This window comes from Myodes glareolus, chromosome 14, assembly GCF_982192425.1.
Source record: "Myodes glareolus chromosome 14, mMyoGla1.1, whole genome shotgun sequence".
In the NCBI taxonomy this organism is placed as follows: Eukaryota; Metazoa; Chordata; class Mammalia; order Rodentia; family Cricetidae; genus Myodes; species Myodes glareolus.
In genome coordinates, this window is record NC_142039.1 from 504197 (window position 1) to 525533 (window position 21337).

Sequence of the window (21337 nt, forward strand, 5' to 3'; positions counted from 1 at the left end):
CAGACTGTCCAGTGTGTGCATTCTGTCCAGTGTGTCAGACTGTCCAGTTTGTACATTGTGTCCAGTGGGTACAGACTGTCCAGTGTGTACATTCTTTCCATTGTCTACATTGTGAATAGTGTGTACAGATTTTCCAGTATGCACAGAGAGTCCAGTGTGTACAGACTGACCAGTGTCTACATTCTGTCCAGTGTGTACGTTCTGTTCAGTTTGTACAGACTGTCCAGTGTGTACATTCTGTCCAGTGTGTACATTCTGTCCAGTGCGTGTACAGAGTGTCCAAAATGTATATGCAGTCCAGTGTGTACAGACTTTCCAGTGTGCACAGAGTGTCAAGAATGTATTTTCTGCCCAGAGTGTCCAGACTGTCCAGTGTGTGTACAGACTGTCCAGTGAGTACAGACTGTCAAGTGTGTACATACTGTCCAGTGTGTATATTGTGTCCAGTGTGTTCAATCTGTCCAGTGTGTACAGAATTTAAAGTGTGTACAGACTCTCCAGTGTGCACAGTCTGTCCAGTGTGTGTACAAATTCTCCACTTTGTATAAATTCCAGGGTGTACCTTGTGTCCAGTTTGTACAGACTGTCCAATGTGTACAGACTATCCAGTGTGTACATTCTGTCCAGTATGTAAAGATTGTCCAGTGTGCACAGACTGTCCAATGTGTACCTTCTGTCCAGTTTTTACAGACTGTCCAGTGTGTACATTCTGTCCAGTGTGTACAGAGCGTCCAGTGTGCACAGACTGTCCAGTGTGTACAGTGTCCAGTGTGTTTACAGATTGTCCACTATATACATTTTGTCCAGGGTGTACATTGTGTCCCATTTGAAAAAACTGTATAGTGTGTACAGATTCTCCAGTTTGTATATTCTGTACAGTTTGTACAGACTGTACAGTGTGTACATTCTGTCTGATGTGTACATACTGTCCACTACTCAAATTCTGTCCAGTGTGTAGAGAATGTCCAATGTGTACATTCTGTCCAGTGTGTACAGACTATCCAGTGTGTACATTCTGTTTAGACTGTAAAGACTGACCTTGTGTTCAGTGTGTACAGAAGTCCAGTGTGTACACACTGTCCAGTGTGTATATTCTGTCCAGTGTGTACATTTGTCCAATGTGTACAGACTGTCTAGTGTGTACATTCTGTCCAGTGTGTTTGTTTGCCCAGTGTGTACATTGTGTCCTGTGAGTACAGAGTGTCCAGTGTGTGTACAGAGTGTCCACTGTGTACAGACTTTCCAGTGTGTACATTCTGCCCAGTGTGTACAGACTGTCCAGTGTGTACATTCTGTTAAGTGTTTACAGACTGTCCAGCGCGTACATTCTGTCCGTGATTACACTGTCCAGTATGTGTACAGACGGTCCAGTGTGTACATTCTGTCAGAGTGTACTTTCTGTCCAGTGGGTACAGACTGTCCAGTGTACATTGTGTCCAGTGTAGACATTGTTTCCATTGTGTGTACACACTGTCCAATATGTGTATTTTGTCCACTGTGTACATTTTGTCCAGTGTGTACATTCTGGCCAGTGTGTTGAATCTGTCCAGAGTGTGTACAGATTGTTCTTGTGTATATTCTGTCCATTGTGTACATTGTGTCCAGTGTGTACAGACTCGCCAGTGTGTACATTCTGTCCAGTGTGTATATTATGTAAAGGGTAAAGACTGTCCAGAGTGTGCATTCTGTCCAGTGTGTATATGTTGTCCAGTGTATTCATTCTGTACAATGTGTACATTGTGTGCAGTGTCTACAGACTGTCCAGTTTGTACAGAGTGTCCAATGTGTACAGACTGTCCAGTGTCTACAGACTGACCAGTGTGTACATTCTGTCCAGTGTGGACATTGTGTCCAATGTGTGTCTAGACTGTCCAGAGTGTACATTCTGTCCAGTGTGTACAGACTGTCCAGTGTGTACATTGGGTCTCATGTGTACAGACTGTCAAGTGTGTACAGAGTGTCCAGACTGTCCAGACTGTCCAGTGTGTACAGACTGTCAAGTTTGTACAGACTGTGCAGTGTGTACATTCTGTCTGATGTGTACAGACTGTCCAGTGTGTAAATTATGGCCAGTGTGTACAGAATTGCGACGCGCTCCCTGACCAGCAGGAATGGACGGTCACAAAATCAAGAATCCTTCTCAATCACAATTTATTAGAGCTCCTTGCTTGAAAGGGGGAATGGGGAACAGGGATGACGAGAGAGAGCGAAAAATCCAAAGACAGCCGCTTTTCTAGGGTGAGAGGCTCGAATGCTGATTGGTTGATGCCATTCTACTAGGATCCAAGGCCACGGGACAGGTCAGGAGACCGAGTCTCTTGAAATGCAAAACAAGGCTCCAGCACACCGGCCTAAGGCGGCAACATCAAAGGATATGTATACCTCCAGGCTGTAGGAGTGCTGGCACTATCTGGCCAAGGCCACATCCAGGCGGCTCCCTACAGCTCCTCCTTTTATTGTCTTTTAGAGCAATAAGGCAAAACTATTTTCCAATCTGGTCCCCACCTCATGATGTGTGGACTGATTAAAGAAAAGAAAAGCAAGACACACCCTTCCCGTGCAATGGGACAACTACTTCCCTGGGAGTGCTAGGGCTGTGTCTGCACACCCTCCGCCTATGCATACCTTCCTCTGTGCCGTGGGACTATCTGGTCCCTAGAGGGTGCAAAGGCTATGCATGGCTAATTGCCTGTGAGCTCTTTTGAGGCTGAGAGCCAAACCTGGGGTGAGGATACACATTCCAAGACTGCCAAGGCTTGTGCCACAAAGACCTTGTCCCTCCTCACTTGGGCTAGCAGGTAGCACACCAATCAAAGACATACAGCACTTCCACCTAGACACAGCATGCCAAGGATATCTCTGCTCCCACCCATCCCCAAGGAGGGAGAAAGGCAGAATAGAGTCAGTCAGAAAATTGTTAAGAGATAAGAGGTTGCACAGGGTGCTGCTCAAGGTGATAACGTGAAACAGTTGCTCTTGACACCGCCCAGAGGGTCATCACTGCTGCCTCCGCACGAATCTTCCACAGCAGGACACTCAGCATCCACTGGATCATCTTTCTTCTTTATTTCTCTTGTCAGTCTCGTTGGCACCCAGATTGGATCTTCACGATTCTGAGGGAAAATGCAAATTGCTCCCCTGGATCTGGTAATTACCTGATCCGGTCCACACCATTTATTAATCAATACATCCTTCCACATGACCAAATCTCGCTCTGTAGAGCTTTCAAACAGGGCATGCCTGTCTGCTGCTGTTTTTCCAGCAATATTTTGAATTAAAAAATTAAGTGTAAAGAGTGCAAGAGAAATCCTTTCTCTGGGGGAAGCTGCTATAGCTATTCCCCCTTTTTGCTTTCGCAAAATTTCCTTTAAATTTCTATTTGCTCTTTCTACGATACCCTGGCTTTGAGGATTGTATGGTAGGCCAGTGGTATGTTCAACTTGTAATTGCTTGCAAAAGGCTTTAAAGCCCTGTGAGGCATATGCTGGGCCATTGTCGGTTTTTAAACGACTTGGCTTTCCCCAAGCTGCCCAGGCCTCTAAGCAATGCATTTTTACATGAGTTACCTTTTCCCCTGCCAGTGGGGTGGCATGAATTATTCCAGAGCATGTGTCCACCGACACATGAACATACTTTTGTCTGCCAAACTCCGAGATGTGAGTCACATCCATTTGCCAGAGTGAGTTTGGCTTTAACCCCCTGGGATTTACCCCAATATGTGGGGGATGTAACATGGTCACGCAGGAGGGACAGGCTTTTACTATCCTCCTGGCATCTTCCCTAGAGATCTTAAACTTTAAGCGAAGTGTATTCGCTGGAACATGATAGAGCTGATGGAAATCTCTAGCTAGCTGGAGTGAATCTGTAGCCACAAGGGCGAGTGCTCGAGTAGCACCATCAGCTTGAGCATTAGCCTCTGCCATAGGTCCTGGCAAGAGAGAATGGGCTCGAATATGAGCAACATAAAAGGGATTTTCTCTTTTTAAAATATGTTTTTGTATTTGTAAAAGAATATTAGACACTGTACTTGAGCCGCGAATTGAGGCTGCAACCTCAAGAGAGGCCACAGCATTGACCACATATTGTGAATCTGAAATTAAATTAAATGGCTCAAGAAATCTCTGAAACACCTCCAAAACCACCAAGCACTCAGTGACTTGGGGGGAATCAGGCCGAAATTGAAAGACCACAGGTTTAGCATTTCCTGCCACCAGAGCCCCTTTTCCGGTCTTTGAGCCATCTGTATAGATAGTTAAGGCTCCTTCTAATGGGTGGGGTGAGGTAATCCTGGGAAAATACACCAAATTTTTCTCCACAAAATTTATTAAGGGGTGCCTTGGCACATGATTGTCAATAACATTAGGGAATGCACAAAGCAGGATAGCCCAGCCATCTACTGTGGCTGTCAAAACTTCTACCTGTTCCCTCGTATAGGGAATTATCAACTTGTCAGGCATTCTCGCAAAGTGGGCTAAGCAAAGCTTTATTCCCATTAATGCTTGGCCAGCCACCAATTCTGGATAATATTGAACAGATCTTGCTCCTATGGAATTTCCATGCATCCACCAGAGGGGTCCATCTTGCCATAACACTCCAGTGGGATAATTTTTTGTTTTGAGAATGCATAGCAAAATTGGTAAGGATGGATTCACTCGCTGTAATTGAGCTGTAGTAATAGCAGATTCTACCCTCTTAAGGGTCTGCATTGCAGCCGGGGTCATGGCTCTAGGTGAACAGATATTAGGATTGCCTTCTAAGATGGAAAACAAAGGCAAGAGCTCAGATCGAGGTATATTTAGATATCCTCTAATCCAATTTATATCTCCCAGCAACTGCTGGAAATCATTAAGAGTTTTAAGGTGATGGGTGCGAATAAGCACTTTCTGAGGCCTGATGCTTTCAGGGGTGATTATAGTCCCCAAAAATTTCACCATGGAAGATGTTTGTACTTTATTTGAGGCTATGTGGAGTCCTTGCTCCTCCAAAAGGGATGTAACCTTTTGGAAAACTTCCTTCAGGGTCTCCTGATGTGGGGCAGATAATAATAAATCATCCATGTAGTGAACAATTTTTACCGTAGGAAATTGTCTCCTAACAGGACTCAATGCTGCATCTACATATAACTGACATATGAGGGCGCTATTGGCCATTCCCTGAGGCAAAGTTTTCCATTGAAACCGAGCATTGGGTTGCTCATTGTTAACAGATGGAAGAGTAAATGCAAACCTTTCCCGGTCCTGGGGACACACGGGAATTGAAAAGAAACAGTCCTTGATGTCCAAGGAAATTACAGGCCAATTCTTTGGTATTGCTGAAAGCAATGGAAGACCCTGCTGGGCTGGGCCCATGACCTGCATCTGAGCATTGACTGCCCTAAGGTCATGCAGTAACCTCCAACCTCCAGAAGCCTTTTTAATCACAAAAATAGGCGTATTCCAACGTGATACAGAATGTTCTAAATGTCCTAGTTCTAACTGTTCTTGTACTAATTGTCTTGCAGCTTCCAGCTTTTCCAAGGAAAGGGGCCACTGAGGGACCCATACCGGCTTATCTACTAGCCAAGGGATGGGCATTGTCTTTTGTGTGGAAGCTACAGCTTCAGTGGCCCCTATGAAAAACCCAAGCCTTTTCTATCTAACTTGGAGACAGTCTCAATAGGATTCTGTCTACCTTGGAGACATTTACCAAGTCCCTTATTGGGAACATAGCCCTGACGTGCCATCATTTGCTTACTGGTATCAGAATAATCATTTGTAAGTCTCAATCTCATTTGAGACTGCACATCCCTGCCCCATAGGTTGATGGGCAAATCAACCACAAAAGGCTGAAAAGTCCCTCTCTGATCTTCTGTTCTCCAGACTAACTCCTTAGCACTTATATGCGGTGTTTGTGCATACCCCAGCCCTTGAAGGGACTGGGAGGCCTGTTGTAAGGGCCAGCGTTTTGGCCATGCTTGGGATCTGTTGATACTTTTATCTGCTCCAGTATCCACCAGGCCTGAAAAAATCTTTCCTTCTATTTCTAAATTTAAGATTGGTCGCTGATCAAGCTCCAAGGATAAACAAGCCAAATCTACTCCCATGGGAGCAAGGTTTTTGTCCTTTAAGACAAGCCCCTCCGCTGGAAGCTTATTACGCCCTGAAGGCAGAACTAAGAGTTGAGCTATTCTGTCTCCTGGGGCGATGGAAACTACCCCGTATGGAGAATGGCAAAGAATTTTAATGCAACCTTCATAGGCAGGGTCTATGACTCCAGGATGGACTATCAGGCCTTTCATAATTGAGGATGAATGTCCCAAGACTATGCCAACAGTATCTTTTTCTAATGGCCCAAACACGTCAGTTTCTATGACCTGAACTCCCATATCCTGAGTTAATAGCAGTTTGGAGGTGGCACAGAGGTCCAGCCCTCCGGAGCCTTTGGCTGCCCTTCTTGTTGGGACGATGGAGTCATCTCGGGGACTGCCATCGTGTTCTGAATTGCCCCAAATATTTTTGGGCCCTGGGTGCATGGGCCCCTCAATCCGTTTTTTGACAATGACTGAATAGGCATAGGAATAAGTTGTCCATTTATATCCCTAGCTGATCTGCACTCATTAGCCCAATGTTTCCCTTTCTTGCATCTGGGACAAATGTCTGGCTGCCTCTGCGATGTTGCAGCTGAGAGCCCTGAAGAATCTGAGGCATTATGACTATTGGGACATTGTTTTTTGAAATGCCCCAACTGTCCACATTTAAAGCATGCCTTTCCCTTATCTCCTCTGACACCTCTGGCAGCAGCAAGCACAGCAGCCGCCAGCCCTGCATTGGTTAGAGGCCCCCCAACTTCACGGCAGGCTTTGATCCAGGCTTCTAATCCCTTTCCCTTTACTGGACCTATTGCTCTTTGACATTCCTTGGTGCTCTGCTCAAATATTATTTGCTGGACAAAAGGCAATGAAATATCTAAATTCCCAAACATTCTTTCAGCTGCCTCTGTCATCCTAGCCACATAATCAGAGAATGGCTCTGCAGCACCTTGAATAATCTTGGTTAAATTACCAGCTGTTTCACCTTTATTAGGGAGTGATTTCCATGCTCTATAATGAATCTCACTAACCTGCCTATAAACCTCCCAAGGATAATGATTCTGATTTCCAGCAAATGCCCCCTGTCCAAGAAGCATATCAGCCGTCCACTCTGGGTGGCCACTTTGTATGTTAATGCGCTCTTGGGTCTGAGCCTTGTCCTGGACTATAGATTTAAAATCCAGGAACTGCCCTGCTGGAAGAGCTGCTCTTGCAATCTCCTGCCAGTCTGTAGGAGTCAGTGCTACTGTAACAATCCTTCTCAATAATGCGATTGTATAACTGGCATTTGCTCCATAATTTCTCGCAGCTTCAACCAAATCCTTCAGCTGTCTGTATGGGATTGGTTCATACCACCTATTGTAATTCTGTGGCTCCTCAAAAACAGGAAAGGCAGCAGCCAGTTGCGACCAAGTTTGCCTTCCTATGAAGCTGTGACCTTCTGTAGCTACCTGCTGGTACATGGGTGGAGGGGCGGATGGGGGGAGGGCAGCAGGAACTGGCGCCTCGTCTCTTCTGCCCTTTGTAGTAAACACATCAACATCACCCCGCCTCCGGCTACCTTGCTGCTCTTTCTCGGATTTAGCAGCCGTTCCCTCTAGTTGTTCTTCCTCCTCTGATAAATCTAAATCTACAAATTCTTTCACTACTAAAGCTATGGGGCTTCTCTTCCCCTTTTCTCCTTTTTTTATTTCCGGATCCTTATCTTTTAATTTTTCCTTTTTCTTTCTAGGCCTACACTCTTGTTCCTCCTTCTGATCTGATTCTGAAAAGCTGTCCTGATGTTTCTGTAATGCCTTGCGACCCTGTTTTAATATCTCTATATTACGTTCTTCCTTCAAGCAGTCCCGCACCATCCTCCAAAAAGGAAGTGTGCCTCTCCCAATATTTCCTTCTGCTTGTTCCAAATCCCTGCCTAGCTTATTCCAAGATGGTAAAGTTAGGTCACCTGAAGCTGCAAACCAAGGTGAGACATCAACAATGTCTTTTACAATGTTAGCGACAGTGCTAGAAGAGATCTTTAAATCACGCTGTCGCAAAAGTGCCTGGATTGAGCGATAAATCTCCCTGGGGTTCGAACTGGCTCCATAAGAATTGCCCATGGTGCGCACTTACCCCCTGGGCTAAAGAAAAAAACCTCCTTTTTACTTACAAGGAAGTCCTTTTAGAAAAATGCTGCTTGATCTACTGCGGACTTAGTTTTACTTTTGACTAGAGCTGTAGTCGCAGCAGCAAAGGCACTCACCACCTGGTTAATCACAGCGCAACCCAAAGCAACAGAGAAGAACAAATGCACACATTACCACTCTGGACCAGCCTTAGCAATCAGCTTACATCTGGAGGATTTCCTGACGTCAGTCACCGCTCTTTGTGTTGAGTTCTGAATTCTGCTCCCTCCTTGGCTTGTTCAAATCCGGCGTCCCGGTTTTCAGCACCAAAATGCGACGCGCTCCCTGACCAGCAGGAATGGACGGTCACAAAATCAAGAATCCTTCTCAATCACAATTTATTAGAGCTCCTTGCTTGAAAGGGGGAATGGGGAACAGGGATGACGAGAGAGAGCGAAAAATCCAAAGACAGCCGCTTTTCTAGGGTGAGAGGCTCGAATGCTGATTGGTTGATGCCATTCTACTAGGATCCAAGGCCACGGGACAGGTCAGGAGACCGAGTCTCTTGAAATGCAAAACAAGGCTCCAGCACACCGGCCTAAGGCGGCAACATCAAAGGATATGTATACCTCCAGGCTGTAGGAGTGCTGGCACTATCTGGCCAAGGCCACATCCAGGCGGCTCCCTACACAGAATGTCCAGTGTGTACCGAATGTCCAGTGTGTACATTCTGTCCAGTGTATACAAACTCTCCTTGTGTACAGTGTGTGCAGAATTCCAGTGGGTACAGACTGTCCAGTTTGTACATTCTGTCCAGTGTGTACAGACTGTCAAGTGTGTACATTCTGTCCGGTGTGTATATTTTGTCCAGTGTGTAGATTGTGTCCAGTGAGTACAGAGTTTCCAGTGTGTGTACAGAGTGTCCAGTGTGTACAAACTTTCCAGTGTGTACATTCTGTCCAGTGTGTACAGAGTGTCCAGTGTGTACATTCTGTCCAGTGTGTATATTTTGTCCAGTGTGTACAATGTGTCCAGTATGTGTACAATGTCCAGTGTGCACATTCTCTCCAGTGTGTATATTGTGTCCCGTGTGTACATTTTCTCCAGTGTGTACATTCTATCATGTGTGTACATTCTGTACAGCGTTTACAAACTGTCCAGTGTGCACAGACTGTCCAGTGTGTAAATTCTGTACAGTGTGTACAGACTGTCCAGTGTGTATGTGCTGTTCAGTGTGTACACACTGTCCAGTGTGTACAATCTCTTTAGTGTGTACTGACTGCAAAGTGTGTATATTCTGTCCGGTGTGTATATTTTTGCAGTGTGTACATTGTGACCAGTGAATACAGAGTGTTCAGTGTGTTTACAGAGTGCCCATTGTGTGCAGTTTTTCCAGTGTGTAAATTCTGTCCAGGGTGTACAGACTGTAAATTGAGTACATTCTGTCCTTGTGTACAGACTGTACAGTGTGTACGGAGTGTCCAGTGTGTAAGTCTGTCCAGTGTTTACATTGTGTCCAGTGAGTACATTCTTGTCCAGTAAGTACAGACTGTACAGTCTGTACCTTCTGTCCAATGTGTACAGAGTTTATAGTTTGTAGAGACTGTGCAGTGTGTACGTTCTCTCCAATGTGTACAGACTGTCCAGTGTGTAAATTCTGTCCAGTATGTACAGAACTTCCTTGTGTACATTCTGTCCAGTGTGTACAGACTGTCCAGTGTGTACTTTCGGTCCAGTGTGTACAGACTGTCCAGTGTGTACATTCTGTCCGGTGTCTATATTTTGTCCAGTGTGTATTTTGTGTCCTTGTGAGTACAAGTGTCCAGTGTGTGTACATAGTTTCCAGTGTGTACAGATTTTCCAGTGTGTATATTCTGTCCAGTGTGTATAGACTTTCCAGAGTGTACATTCTGTCCGGTGTGTATATTTTGTTTAGTGTGTACATTGTGTCCTTTGAGTACAGAGTGTCCTGTGTGTGTACAGAGTGTCCAGTGTGTATGGTCTGACCATTGTGTGCATTCTGTCATTGTGTACATTCTGTCCAGTGTGTACAGACTGGCCAGAGTAAACAAAGTGCACAGTGTGTACATTATGTCCAGTATGTAAGACAGTCCAGTTGTACATTGTGTCTAGTGTGTACAGACTTTCCAGTATGCACAGAGTGTTCTGTGTATACAGAGTGTCCAGTGTGTATATTATGTCCAGTGTGTTCATTTTGTCCAGTGTATACATTGTGTCCAGTGAGTACAGAGTGTGCAATGTGTGTACAGAGTGTCCAGTGTGTACAGTCTTTCCAGTGTACATTCTGTCCAGTGTGTACATGGTGTTCAGTGTGTACAGACTGTCCAGTGTGTACAGACTGTCCAGTGTGTACAGACTGTCAAGTGTGTACATTCTGTGCAGTGTGTATATTTTGTCCAGTGTTTACAGACTCTCCAGTGTGTACATTCTGTCCAGTGTGTACATTGTGTTCAGAGTGTACAGACTGTCTAGTTCGTACATTTTGTCCAGTGTGTACATTTTGTTCATGGTGTACACACTGTCCAGTCTGTAGAGACTTTCAAGTGTGTACAGACTGTCTAGTGTTTATGTTCTGTCCAGTGTGTACAGACTATACAGTGTGTACATTCTTTCCAGTGTGTACAGACTGTCCAGTGTGTACATTCTGTCCAGTGTGTATATTTTGTCCACTGTGTACATTGTGTCCAGGAGTACAGAATATCCAATATGTGTACAGAGTGTACATTGTGTACATTCTGCCAGTGTGTACATTCTGTCCAGTATGTACAGACTGTCCAGTTTGTACAGAGTGTCCTCTGTGTACAAACTGACCAGTGTGTGCACACTGTCCAGTTTGGACATTGTATCCATCGCGTGTTCAGACTGTTCAGTGTTTTCATTCTGAACAGTGTGTACAGACTGTCCAGTGTGTCCAGAAGGTCCAGTGTTTACGTTGTGTCCAGTTTTTACAACTGTGCAGTGTGTACATTCTGTCCGATGTGTATATTTTGTACATTGTGTACATTGTGTCAAGTGAGTACAGAGTGTTCAGTGTGTGTACAGAGTGTCCAATGTGTTCAGAGTTTCCAGTGTGTACATTCTGTCCATTATGTACAAACTGTCCAGTGTATACATTCTGTCAAGTGTGTACAGACTGTCTAGTGTGTTCATTCTGTTCATTGTGTACAGACTGTCCAGTATGTGTACAGAGTGTCCAATGTGTACATTCTGTCCAGTGTATACATTGTGTCCAGTGTGTGCACAGAGTGTCCAGAATGTATATTCTGTCCAGTGCGTACAGAATTTCCTGTCTGTAGAGACTGTCCAGTGTATACATCCTGTAATGTGTGTACAGACTGTCCAGTGTCTGTACAAATGGTCCAGTGTGTACATTCTGTCCAGTGTGTACATTCTGTCCAGTGTGTACAGACTCTCCAGTGTGTACAGACTAGCCAGTGTGTACATTCTGTCCAATGTATATATTGTGTCCAGTGAGTACAGACTGTCCACTGTGTACAGTCTGTCCAGTGTGTACAGACTGTGAAGGCTGTACAGATGTGCAGTGTGTACATTCTGTCCAGTGTGTACAGACTGTCCAATGTGTATATTTTGTTTAGTGTGTACATTTTGTCCAGAGTGTACATTCTATCCTGTGTGTACATTCTCTACAGTGTGTACATTCTGTCCAGTGTGTACAGACTGTCCAATGTGTATATTTTGTTTAGTGTGTACATTTTGTCCAGAGTGTACATTCTATCCTGTTTTTACATTCTCTACAGTGTTTACAGACTGTCCAGTGTGTACAGACTGTTCAGTGTGTCCAGAAGGTCTGGTGTGTATGTTCTGCCCAGTTTTTACAACTGTGCAGTGTGTACATTCTGTCCGATGTGTATATTTTGTACAGTGTGTACATTGTGTCAAGTGAGTACAGAGTGTTCAGTGTGTGTACAGAGTGTCCAATGTGTACAGAGTTTCCAGTGTGTACATTCTGTCCAGTATGTACAAACTGTCTAGTGTGTACATTCTGTCAAGTGTATACAGACTGTCCAGTGTGTACATTCTGTTCAGTGTGTACAGACAGTCCAGTATGTGTAAAGAGTGTCCGATGTGTACATTCTATCCAATGTGTACATTGTGTCCAGTGTGTGCACAGAGTGTCCAGAATGTATATTCTGTCCAGTGTGTACAGATTTCCTGTGTATAGAGAGTGTCCAGTGTGTACATCCTGAAATGTGTGCACAGACTTTCCAGTGTCTGTACAAACGGTCCAGTGTGTACATTCTGTCCAGTGTGTACAGACTTTCCAGTGTGTACATACTGTTCAGTGTGTACAGACTAGCCAGTGTGTACATTCTGTCCAATGTATATATTGTGTCCAGTGTGTACAGACTGTCCATTGTGTACAGTCTGTCCAGTGTGTATACAGATTGTCCAGTATGTACATTTTGTCCATGGTGTAGCTTGTGTCCAGTGTGTAAAGACTGTCCAGTGTGTATTCTGTTCAGTGTGCACAGACTCTCGAGTTTCTACATACTGTGCAGTGTGTACATTCTGTCCGATGTGTACAGACTGTCCAGTGTGTGAATTCTGTCCAGTGTGTAGAGAATGTCCAGTGTGTACATTCTGTCCAGTGTGTACAGACTGTCCATTGTGTACATTCTTTCCCGTGTGTACAGACTTTCCATGTGCCCAGTGTGTACAAAATTCCAGTGCGTACAGACGTCCATTGTGCACAGACTGTCCAGTGTGTGTGTTCTGTCGAGTGTGTACAGACTGTCCAGTGTGTACATTCTGTCCAGTGTATACATTGTGTCCAGTGAGTACAGAGTGTCCAGTGTGTACACAGATTGTCCAGTGTGTACAGACATTCCAGTGTGTTAATTCTGTCCAGTGTGTACATTGTGTTCAGGGTATACAGACTGTCCATTGTGTACAGACTGTCCAGTGTGTACAGACTGTGCAGTGTGTACATTCTGTCCAGAATGTACAGACTGTCCGGTGTGTACAATCTGTCCAGTGTGTATATTTTGTCTAGTGTGTACTTTTTGTCCAGAGTGTACATTCTATCCTGTGTGTACATTCACTACAGTGTTTACAGACTGTCCAGTGTGTACAGAATGTCCATTGTGTACATTCTGTCCATTGTGTACATTTTGTCCCCTGTTTAGAAAATTTCCAGTTTGTACATTCTGTCCAGTGTGTACAAACTGTCCAGTATGTGTACAGACAGTCCAGTGTGTACATTCTGTCCAGTGTGTAAAGACTGTCCAGTGTACATTGTGTCCAGTGTAGACATTGTGTCCATAGCGTGTACTGACTGTTCAATGTGAACATTCTGTTCACTGTTTACAGAATGTCTAGTGTATACAGAGTGGACAGTGTGTACATTGTGTCCAGTGTGTAAAGGCTGTCCTGTGTGTACATTGTGTCTAGTGTGTACAGACTTTACAGTATGTACAGAGTGTCCAGTGTGTACATTATCTCCAGTGTGTACAGACTGTCCAGTTTGTACAGTGTCCAGTGTGTACATTCTGTCAAGTGTGTACAGACTGTACAGTGTGTACAGAGTTGACAGTGTGTACATTCTGTCAAGTGTGTACAGACTGTACAGTGTGTACAGAGTTGACAGTGTGTACATTGTGTCCAGAGTCCAATGACTGGCTTGTGTGTACACTGTGTCTAGTGCGTAGAGACTTTCCAGTATTTACATAGTGTCCAGCGTGTAGAGAATAACCAGTGTGTACCTTTTGTCCACTGTGGACATTGTGTCCATTGTGTGTTCAGATTGTCCATTGTGTACATTCTGTCCAGTGTGTATAGCCTGCCCAGTGTGTACATTCTTTCCAGTGTGTACATTGTGTCCAGTGTGTAAAGACTGTCCATTGTGTAAATTCTGTACAGTGTGTATAGACTGTCCAGTTTGTACGTTCTGTCCAATGTGTGCAAACTGTCCAGTATGTACATTCTGTCCAGTGTGTACAGACTGTCAAGTGTGATCATGCTGTCCAGTGTGTAGAGAATGTCCAGTGTGTCTAGACTGTTCAGTGTTTACAGAGTGTCCAGTGAATACAGTCTTTCCAGTGTGTACATTATTTCCAGTGTGTAGAGACTGTCCAGTGTGTAGAGACTGTCCAGTGTGTACATTCTGTCCAGTGTGTACAGACTGTCCAGTATGTGTACAGAGTGTCCAGTGTGTACATTCTTTCAGTGTGTACATTCGGTCCAGTGTGTACAGAAAGTCCAGAGTATACAAAGTGCACAGTGTGTATATCCTGTCCAGTGTGTATAGACTGTCCAGTGTGTACATTCTGTCCAGTGTGTACAGACTGTCCAGTATGTGTACAGAGTGTCCAGTGTGTACATTCCGTCCAGTGTGTACAGACTGTCCAGTGTGTACATTCTGTTCCGTGTGTACAGACTGTCCAGTATGAACATTCGGTCCAGTGTGTACAGAAAGTCCAGAGTATACAAAGTGCACAGTGTGTATATCCTGTCCAGTGTGTAAAGACTGTCCAGTGTGTACAGACTGTCCATTGTGTACATTCTATACAGTGTGTACATTTTTTCCAGTGTGTACAGACTGTCCAGTGTGTACATTCTGTCTAGTGTGTACAGACTGTCCAGTATGTACATTCTGTCCATTGTGTATATTGTATCCAATGTGTACATTCTGTCCACTGTGTATATTGTATCCAGTGTGTACAGAGTGACCAGTGTATACTGACTGACCAGTGTGAACATTCTGTCCAGTATGTACATTGTGTCCAGTGTGTGTACAGAGTGTCCAGAATGTATACTCTGTCCAGTGTGTACTGACTTTCCAGTATGTACATTCTGTGCAGTGTGTACAGGCTGTCCAGTGTGTACATTCTGTCCAGTGTTACAGACTGGTCAGTGTGTATATTCTGTCCAGTGTGTACAATGTGTCCAGTGTGTCCAGATGGTCCATGGTGTACATTCTGTAGAGTGTGTATATTTTCTCTAGTGTGTACATTTTCTCCAGTGTGTACATTCTATCCTGTGTGTACATACTCTACAGTGCTTACAGACTGTCCAGTGTGTACAGACTGTACAGTGTATCCATTCTGTCCATTGTGTACTCACTGTCCTGTGTGTACATTCTGTCCATTGTGTACATTCTGTCCAGTGTTTACAGACTTTCCAGTGTGTTTATTCTGTCCAGAGTGTACATTCTGTCCAGTGTGTTCATTTTGTCCAGTGTATACATTGTGTCCAGTGAGTACAGAATGTCCAGTGTGTGCAGAGTGTCCAGTGTCCACAGACAGACCAATGTGTACTTTCTGTTCAGTGTTTACCTTGTGTCCAGTGTGTGTACATTCTGCCCAGTGTGTACAGACTGTCCAGAGTGTACATTGTGTTCAGTGTGTACAGATTGTCCAGTGTTAACCTTCGTTCCAGTGTGTACAGACACGCCAGTGTGTAGATTCTGTCCAGTGTTTGTACAGATTGTCCATGTGTACATACTGTCCAATATGTACATTGTGTCCAATGTGTCCAGAAGATCCAGTGTGTACAGACTGTCGATTGTGTAAAATCTGTACAGTGTTTACAGACTCTCAAGTGTGTACAGACTCTCAAGTGTTTTAGACTGTCCAGTATTTACAGAATATCCAGTGTGTACTGAATTACCAAAGTGTACATTCTGTACAGTTTATACATTCTTTCCAGTGTGTACAATCTGTCCACTGTGTGCAATCCGTCCAGTGCATACAGACTGTCAATGTGAACATTGTGTCGAGTTTGTAGAGACTGTCCAGTGTGTACAGACTCTCTAGTGTGTACATTCTGTCCTGTGTGTACATACTGTCCATTGTATACAGACTGTCCAGTGTGTACAGTCTGATCAGTGAGTACATTCTGTCCAGGGTGTAGAACTGTCCAGAGTGTACAGACTAACCAGTGTGTACATTCTTTCCTGTGTCTACATTCTGTCCAGTGCATACAGACTCTCAAGTGTGAAATGCTGTCCAGTGTGTAGAGACTGTCCAGTGTGTCCAGACTGTCCAATGTGTGCAGACTCTCAAGTGTTTTAGACTGTCCAGTATTTACAGAATATCCAGTGTGTACTGAATTACCAATGTGTACATTCTGTACAACTTATACATTCTTTCCAGTGGGTACAGTCTGTCCACTGTGTGCAATCCATCCAGTGCATACAGATTGTCAATATGAACATTGTGTCGAGTGTGTCACAGTGTACAGTCAGTCCATTGTGTACATTCTGTTCAGTGTGTACAATGTGTCCAGTGTGTACAGAATGTCCAGTGTGTACATTCTGTCCAGTGTGTCAGACTGTCCAGTTTGTACATTGTGTCCAGTGGGTACAGACTGTCCAGTGTGTACATTCTTACCATTGTCTACATTGTGTCTAGTGTGTACAGACTTTCCAGTATGCACAGAGAGTTCAGTGTGTACCGACTGACCAGTGTCTACATTCTGTCCAGTGTGTACGTTCTGTACAGTGTGTATATTTTGTTCAGTATGTAAAGACTGTCCAGTGTGTACAATCTTTCCAGTGTGTACATTGTGTTCAGGGTGTACAGACTGTTCAGGGTGTACATTCTGTCCAGTTTGTACATTTTGTTCAGGGTGTACAGACTGAACAGTGTTTACGTTCTGTCCAGTGTGTAGAAACTGTCCAGTGTATACATTCTGTCCAGTGTGTACAGACTGTCCAGTATGTACATTCTGTACAGTGTGTATTTTTTATCCAGTGTGTACATTGTGTCCAGTGAGTACAGAGTGTCCAGTGTGTGTACACTGTGTCCAGTGGTACAGACTGTCCATTGTGTACATTCTGTGCAGTGTGCACAAACTGTCCAGTGTGTACAATCTGTCCAGTGTGTACATTGTGTCAAGTGTGTGTACAGCATGTCCAGAATATATATTCTGTCCAGTGTGTACAGACTTTCCAGTGTGCACTGAGTGTCCAGTATGTACATTTTGTCCAGATTATCCAGACTGTACAGTGTGTGTACAGACTGTTCATTGAGTAAAGACTGTCCAGTGTGTACATTCTGTCCAGTGTTTATATTGTGTCCAGTATATACATTCTGTCCAGTGTGTACATTCTGTACAGTGTGTGTAAAGACTCTCCAGTGAGTACATTCTGTCCTTGTGTACAGACTGTACAGTGTGTACATAGTGTTCAGTGTGTACAGTCTGTCCAGTGTGTACAATATGTCCAGTGTGTACAGACGGACCAGGGTGTCCATTCTATCCAGTGTGTATATTATGTCCAGTGTGTACAGACTGTCCAGTGTGTACATTCTGTCCATTGTGTACATTGTGTCCAAGGTGTACTGACTGTCCAGTGTGTACACTTGGTCCAGTGTGTAAATTCTGTCCAACGTGTAGAGAGTTTCCAGTTTATACAGACTGTGCCGTGTGTACATTCTGTCCAATGTGTACAGACTGTCCAGTTTGTACATTCTGTCCAGTGTCTTTATTTTGTCCAGTGTGTACATTCTATACTGTGTGTACATTTTCTACATGTTTACAGACTGTCTAGTGTGTGCAGACTGTCCAGTGTATACATTCTGTCCATTTGGTACAGAATGTCCAGGGTTTACCTTCTGTCCATTGTGTGCATTCTGTCCAGTGTTTATAGACGTTCCAGTGTGTACATTCTCTCCAGGGTGTACAAACTGTCCAGTGTGTATCTCTGTCCAGTATGTTCAGAATGTCCAGTATGTGTACAGACTGTCCAGTGTGTACATTCCGTCAGTGTGTACATTCTGTCCAGTATGCAAAGTGTGTCCAGTGTACATTGTGTCCAGTGTAGACATTGTGTCCATTGCGTGTACAGACTGTCCAATATGTACATTCTGTTAAGTGTGTACAGACTGTCCAGTGTTTACAGATTGGACAGGGTGTACATTGTATCCAGTGTGTAAAGGCTGTCCAGTGTGTACATTGTGTCTAGTGTGTACAGACTTTCCAGTATGTACAGAGTGTCCAGTGTCTACAGACTGACCAGTGTGTACATTCTGTCCAGGTTGTACAGAGTGTCCGGTGTGTACATTGTGTCTAGTGTGTACAGACTGTACAGTGTGTACAGAGTGGACAGTGTGTACATTGTGTACAGTGTCTAAAGACTGGCTAGTGGGTACCATGTGTCTAGTGTGTGCAGACTTTCCAGTATGTACAGAGTGTCCAGTGTGTAGAGACTGACCAGTGTGTACATTCTGTCGACTGTGGACATTGTGTCCTTCATGTGTTCAGATTGTCCATTGTGTACAATCTGTCCAGTGTGTACAGACTGTCTTGTGTGTACATTGTGTCCAGTGTGTACAGACTGTCCATTGTGTAAATTCTATACAGTGTTTACAGACTGTCCAGTGTGTACATTCTGTCCAATGTGTACAAACTGTCCAGTATTTACATTCTGTCCAGTGTTTACAAACTGTCCAGTGTGTACATTCTGTCCGATGTGTATATTTTTTCCAGTGTGTACATTTTGTCCAGAGAGTACAGAGTGTCCAGTGTGCGTACAGTGTGTCCAATGTGTACAGAGTTTCCAGTGTGGACATTCAGTCCAGTGTGTACATTCTGTCCAGTGTGTACAGACTGTCCAGTGTGTACAGACTGACCAGTGTGTACAGACTGTCCAGTGTGTACAGACTGTCCAGTGTGTACAGACTGTCCAGTATATGTACAGAGTGTCCAATGTGTACATTCTGTCAGTGTGTACATTCTGTCCAGTGTGTACATTGTGTCCAGTGTGTGCACAGAGTGTCCAGAATGTATATTCTGTCCAGTGTGTACAGACTTTCCTGTGTGTAGAGACTGTCCAGTGTGTACAGGATGTCCAGTGACTGTAGAGACGGTCCAGTGTGTACATTTTGTCCAGTGTGTACAGACTGTCCAGTGTGTACATTGTGTCCAGTGTGTACAGATTGGCCAGTGTGTACATTCTGTCCAATGTGTATATTGTTTTCAGTGTGTACAGACTGTCCAGTGTGTACAGTCTGTCCAGTGTGCTTACAGATTGTCCAGTATGTACATTTTGTCCAGGTTGTACCTTGTGTCCAGTGTACAGACTGTCCAGTGTGTACATCCTGTTCAGTGTGTTCCGACTCTCCAGTTTGTACAGACTGTGCAGTGTGTCCATTCTGTCCGATGTGTACAGACTGTCCAGTGTGTGAATTCTTTCCAGTGTGTAGAGAATGTCCAGTGTGTACATTCTGACGAGTGTGTACAGACTTTCCTTTTGCCCAGTGTGTACAGAAGTCCAGTGTGTACAGACAGTCCAGTGTGTATGTTCTTTCCAGTGTGTGCAGACTGTCCAGTGTGTGCAGACTCTCAGTGGTGTACAGTCTGTGGAGTGTGTACATTCTGTCCAGTGTGTACATTCTGTCCAGTGTGTATATTTTGTCTGGTTTGTACATTCTATCTTGTGTGTACACTTTCTACAGCGTTTACAGACTGTCCAGTGTATACATTCTGTCCATTGTGTACATTGTGTCTAGTGTGTACAGACTGACCAATATGTACATTCTGTCCAGTGTGGACATGTGTCTATCATGTGTTAAGATTGCCCAGTGTGTACAGTCTGTCTAGTGTGTGTTCAGATTGTCCCGTGTGTATATTTTGTACAGGGTGCACCTTGTGTGCAGTGTGTACAGACTGTCCAGTGGGTACATTCTGTTTAAGGTGCACAGATTGTCCAGTGTGTACATTCTGTCCACTGTTTTCATTTTGTCCAGTGTATACATTGTGTCCAGTAAGTACCGAGTGTCCAGTGTGTGTACATAGTGTGCAGTATGTACAGACTTTCCAGTGTGTACATTCTGTCCAGTGTCTACATTGTGTTCAGGGTTTACAGACTGTTCAGTGTGTACAGACTGTCCATTGTGTACATTGTGCCCAGTGAGTACAGGCTGTACAGTGTGTATATTCTGTTCAGTGTGAACAGATTGTCCAGTGATTACAGAGTGTTCAGTGTGTACAGAGTCTCCAGTGTGTACACTCTGTACAGTGTGTACAGACTGTCAAGTGTGTACAGAATGTACAGTGTTTACATTCTATCCAGTCTGTACAGACTGACAGGTGTGTAAATTCTGCCCAGTATGTGCACACTGCCAAATATGTACATTCTGTCCAGTGTGAATATTTTGTGCAGTGTGTACAGACTGTCCAGTGTATACATTGTGTTCAGAGTGTACAGACTGTCCAGTGTGTACATTCTGTCCAGTGTGTATATTTTGTCCAGTGAGTAGAGTGTCCAGTGTGTACATTCTTTCCAGTGTGCCCAGACTGTTCAGTATGTACATTCTGTCCAGTGTGTACATTGTGTCCAGTGTGTGTACAGAATGTCCAGAATCTATATTCTGTCCAGTGTGTACAGACTTTCCACTGTTCATAGAGTGTCCAGTATGTACATTCTGTCCAGGGTGTCCAGACTGTCCAGTGTGTGTACAGACTGTCCATTGTGTATATTCTGTCCAGTGTGTATATTGTGTCCAGTGTATACATTCTGTCCAGTGTGTACATTCTCTACAGTGTGTGCACAGACTCTCCAGAGAGTGCATTCTGTCCTTGTGTACAGACTGTACAGTGTGCACAGAGTGTACAGTGTGTACAGTCTGTCCAGCATGTAAATTCTTTCCAGTGTGTACAATGTGTCCAGTTTGTACAGACGGTCCAGGGTGTGCAGTCTGTCCAGTGTGTATATTTTGTCCAGTGTGTACATTTTATTCAGTGTGTACATTCTATTTAGTCTATACATTCTGTCCAGTGTTTACAGACTTTCCAGTGTGTACAGAGTTTCCAGTGTGTACATTTTGTCCAGTGTGTACATTCTATCCATTTTGTACATTGTGTCCAGTGGGTACTGACTGTCCAGTGTGTACATTCTGTCCAGTGTTTAAATTCTGTCCAACTTTTACAGAGTTTCCAGTTTGTACAGACTGTGCAGTGTGTACATTCTGTCCAGAGTATACAGACTGTTCAGGGTATACATTCTGTCCAGTGTGTATATTTTGTCTTGTGTGTACATTTTGTCCAGAGTGTACATTCTATCCTGTGTGTATATTCTCTACAGTGTTTGTAGACTGTCCAGTGTGTACAGACTGTCCAGTGTGTACATTCTGTCCATTGTGTTCATTGTGTCCAGTGTTTACAGACTTTCCAGTGTGTA